Consider the following 5118-nt stretch of genomic DNA (forward strand, 5'->3'; position numbering starts at 1 on the left):
AGGTCTTCAGAGCTGTTACAGATGTCTTGCAATGCTATGGGCAGATTTTGGAAGGGAAGTCATCAACCTTCCAGACCAGCCTGGAACAATTCTTTAAGAAAGTAGAGAGGCCTGCAACAGATCCTGTACCCTCTACATCAGCTGCTTCCTGAGATGAAACACCTGTAGCACCGTTAGAATCATCTCCAGCATCTCCTGCATGTTCCTTAGGCAATCCTGATTCACCTGACCCAGTATCTCCAGCACCTTCTTCAGGGTCTCCTGTCTCTCCAGCTTCCTCCTCCCGATAGGTCACTCTCTCCCACCTTGCAATGTCCCTTACAGTATGCAAGCCAACCACAGGAATAAAGGTAAAGAATTTTTTTACACTCATTTTTTTCTGTTACTACAGTACAGTATACAGCAGGGGTCCCCAAACTTTTTACACAGGGGGCCAGTTTACTGTCCCTCAGACCGTTGGAGGGCCGGACTATAAAACAAAACTATGAACAAATCCCTACGCACACTGCACATATCTTATTTTAAAGTAAAAAACCAAAATGGGAACAAATACAATATTTAAAATAAAGAACAAGTAAATTTAAATCAACAAACTGACCAGTATTTCAATGGGAACTATGCTCCTCTCACTGACCACCAATGAAAGAGGTGCCCCTTCCGGAAGTGGGGCGGGGGCCGGATAAATGGCCTCAGGGGGCCGCATGCGGCCCGCAGGCCATAGCTTGGGGACCCACGGTTTATTTATGTCCTTTTCCTTTTTCTGTGGCTTAGTTGTGTTTTTGTGTTCTAGGTTATGACTTTACAACTGTGTTAGGATAGGTAAGTGACTTAGGCCAGTGTCTTTCAACCAGTGTGCTGCAGCACACTAGTGTGCCATGAGACATGGTCAGGTGTGCCGTGGGGAAATTAAACATGGGTCCCCAAACTACGGCCCATGTGCCAAATATGGCCCACGGAGGCTATTTATCCAGCCTGCCGCTAGCCGCCTCCATCCGAACATAAACATTCCTCTCATAATATCTCCAGCTATCAGCGACAGGAAGAGTGGAGGCAGAGGGAATGCTCACTGACCAATCACCTTCTAGGATTCATCCTGACCACTAGCGATGAACCAATAGTAGGCCGCCTCTCATCCACACCCAGGAAGGTCTCGCTTGGGCTGCCGCGCACTTGTCATTGTGTGGCCCCGGCGAGTAGTTGAAGCTGCTACTCCTCCCCATGGTCCCGATTTCTAATCCTGGTCAGGACTGGAGGTAAATGTTGCCACCACTAGATGAAGCCTCAGCTTCAGCTGGTTATGTCTATCCTGATGGTATATATAGATATTTGACCTTTTTCTTTTTAAAAGAGGCCCCCCACAGAGGGTGATATACAATGCATCACAATACATCACAATGTTATCTAACTTTAAAGCTAAAGTTTGCTGATCTTCCTTTGGACAGTTTTTGGTTATCTGTTGCCAAGGAGTTCCCCATTCTGGCCAACAAAGCTATTTTGACATTGCTCCCATTTTCAATCACATATCTATGTGAGCTGAGCTTCTCAAGCTTGACTGCGATAAAAACTAAAAACAGAGAGAGACTGAGAACTGTTGAGGAAGAGCTTCGTGTGTGTCTTTCTACCATTCCTGCCAGGATATCCCTTTTGTGTTCATCGAAACAGGCCCAGGTTTCACACTAGGTGAGTATAAATACATTTAGAAACTATATTATTAACTATATGTATAATATGTACTGTGTTAGAGTGTCATTTTGTGTCATTTTGGTAGGTGGTGTGCCCCAGGATTTTGTAAATGTAAAAAATGTGCCGCGGCTCAAAAAAGGTTGAAAATCACTGACTTAGGCTATGGTGTGTTTTGACTTACACCAAAATTCGTGTTACGTCACTGTCGTAGGAACAGAACTGTGTTGTAACCTGAGGACAAGACTATACTTTCAGGGATCATTTCTATAGTTTGTAACCTGAGGACCCTTTATATCAAGTATTCAATATATTTGATTGTTTCAGTAAGTCTTTGCTGTGAACAATATAGGAAAGATTCAAGAGGTTTAAGGTACACAGGTGAGAATTATGCGTGTAGAGCTGTTGAGGAGACAATTCCCAGCGATGAATATTGTCAGCAATTCCAGCACAGTGGAAGTGAACATGAGTGTGTCAGAGTGAACCAGAGCACTCTCAGGTTTTCTCCAGCAATGCTCTTGGGCAAAAACAGAAAAATCGGACATTGTGTATGTTGTGGGTTTGCCCACTGACATGGTGGATCACAAGGATGTGATGGGAGCCTTGGTGTTTGAGAGGGCAATGATGCCTGAGGAGAGTTCAAGAATAGATTAAACTATGAAGAATTTAGTGTTTATTGAACTTGGTGAGCAGAAAGCAGGGAGAGGCACAGGAAGAGGAGGGCTATCCTGGTAGATATTGCAGTTGTGTATTAAAAAACAAACATTGCAAATGCCTGTGGTGGTTAAATTCAGGGAGAGATGTTGCTGGTGCATGGCTGAAGTAGGGTGGAGTTAGAGGACTGTAATTAACAAGAACATGGGACTCTACAGTTGAGGTAACTGATGGGTCCCTAGCATGAATTTTAAAATTGTCAGAAGTGATGATGGGGAATGAGGATGTAGAAGAAAATTAGAAGCCAGGTGTTGTATTCATCTAGAAAGGTGGAAGTGGGTCTCATAGGAGTTGAGTAAACAACATCTGTGGTATCTTTAAGATAGTGGAACAGAGAACTTGTGTCGATTTTAAATAAGGAGAAGAAAGAAGTCAACATTGAATAGCCCACAGATTTAAAGTCTGGGCTTGTAAATTACTGGAGGAAAAAATTCCAGGAGAATCAGAATTTATTTTGAAGTTATTCTTATACTATATATAATCAGATTCATTAAAATAAATGTTAATTTGTTATTGTTGATTTGATTATTCATCATTATCAATAGTTTTCCATAAGAAAAATATATTTTTTATATTATGCCTCAATTATTTTACTCAATTCATTTTCGTAGTATTTATTTATAGTTTCCCAGCTTTAAACATGCCAAGTAGTGGGAAGATACACTTTCCCAGTTATCACATATCTCAGGCTATTTACATACATGAAGAATGAAAGCCAGTGAGTAGAACTACTAAACTACAGAGCACGTTATTTTTCAAAGTAATCCTCTGTATCTAAAAGGAAGATAATGTATTACTAATTTTTCTTAATACCATAATTTATTTCATATTGTAGCAGTAAAGGTAAACATTGACACCCCCCTGTCCTTTACAGTTTTGTGCTAATCGGCAGGTATCCTTACATTTATTATGCTTCTATTGTGCTTTTCATCACTAATATAATACTTCCCTGATAGTTTGAAAAACTGCATAGCGACAGTACTGTTTGTGCTTCATCACTAAGAGCAAACAAACTCCATTCATTGGGATGAATTTATTACTTTCATTCCTTATTTAAGCATACCAAATTTATGGAATTACAAAGCAAGATATTACCAGTTTCCTATTCTCCTTTCTGCAGTGTTAATTCTCTTTTGGAAGATGGTCATCTCGTCTGCTTGATCCTTCTCTTAGTCTGACTCTGTTTGATATGAGATCAAAGGGCTTTCATTTTCTGTATCAATTAGGCTGGCTGTCTTGTCTCAATGAGATTAAGTAGCTTCTGGAGACTACTGACACCAGAGCACGGGTCTATGAGCTGATTGATGGTTACCATACAATATGGCTGTCTTAATTCTTTCTTAATGATAGCTGTCTAGTCTGATGTCTTTCTTTTATGACTGTGTTCCTGGCTTATTTGTTCAGGGAAGCCATGCAGCACAAACCAGACCTGATAATCAGTTGAGTTTCTAGAAAGGCTGGAGAGACATACCCATTTCTCTCCTGGGGTTAACATATTTCCCATACTAAGGAAAGACCCAGCTTTTTTGTCCTGCCTTGCCTTGCCTTCCTTTCCTGTCCTTTCCTTCTTCTTTCTTTCTTCCCTCCCTCCCTTCCTTTCTTCTTTTCTTCTTTTCTCTTTTCTTTTCTTTCTTTCCTCCCTTTCTTCCTTTTCCTCCCTTCCCCCTCCCTTCCTTTCTTCCTCCCTTTCTTCCTCCCTCCCTCCCTCCCTCCATCCCTCCCTCCTTCCCTCCCTTCCTTCCTTCTTTCCTTTCCTCTGTCCCTCCCTCCCTTCCTCCCTCTCTCCCTCCTTCCTTTCTTTCCTTCCTTTCTTCTTTCCTTCCTTTCTTCCTTCCTTCCTTTCAGAGAATATGAAGTACCAGAATATTTTACTCCAAATAAAGTCCAACTCTTATATCCATAATTTACTTTAAAGTTGCTTAAAGGAAGCATTATTTGTTGAGCCCCAGGCAAAGCTATGTACAATAAATCTGGTATTAGTTCTGCTCTAGTGTAGGCTCTTCTGTATCTAGAAGTTTATAGTCTGAATTTTCCACAGTCCTGTAACTATGTTTCTTGAGATAAGACTTTGATGACCTTAATAGAGAAAGTGAAGCAATGTCTTTAAAAGAGTGAACAAGATGCTGCTTATTAACAACATTCTCTCTCATAGCATATTCAGTCTCACTTCACTTTCAGAGATTTCCCAGCCAGCTGCTTCATCAAGAAAAAAAAGGTCCGTAGGCATAAACTCACTGAGTTTGCCTTCCTCACCATCTTCAGACTTCTCTAGGTTTCAAACTTTTCTTTCCTTCTTCCTTTTTATCCTAGAATAAAAATCTACCTCTTTCTAAAACTCAGGCGTCCACCTGTGCCCTGATGATATGGCTGCCCCGGTGTCTCCCTTGATCCTCCTGGTCCTGATCCTTCCTTTCTCTTCTGGGTACACATGTCCTCATGACTCCACCAGATGTTAAAGGAATAAAACACAGTGACAAAAACAACCACTCTTTCTTTACCTCAACTTCCTTTTTTTTCTGGGCTACTGCCTTACATTTCACTTTTCTTCATCATTAAATGCTTAAGAGAGAAGACTACATGACTTATTCTGTTCATCAGCTCCTATTCTCTTTTTAATCCACTACCACCTGATTTCTGTCCCCACCCCGCAGCTCTCACCAAGTGGAGAAGACTGAGTTACCAATCAGTGGGCACTGTTCCGTTCTACTTGCTTGCCTTCTCCAT

At 41.2% G+C, this 5118-nt stretch overlaps 1 pseudogene; it reads left to right on the forward strand.

Moving 5' to 3' along the window:
• The first annotated feature begins 1922 nt into the window (after positions 1-1922).
• Positions 1923-2026, forward strand: LOC136384308 (small nucleolar RNA U3; annotated as a pseudogene).
• The last annotated feature ends 3092 nt before the right edge of the window (positions 2027-5118 follow it).

Source organism: Saccopteryx leptura, chromosome 12 (genome assembly GCF_036850995.1).
Source record: "Saccopteryx leptura isolate mSacLep1 chromosome 12, mSacLep1_pri_phased_curated, whole genome shotgun sequence".
Lineage (NCBI taxonomy): Eukaryota > Metazoa > Chordata > Mammalia > Chiroptera > Emballonuridae > Saccopteryx > Saccopteryx leptura.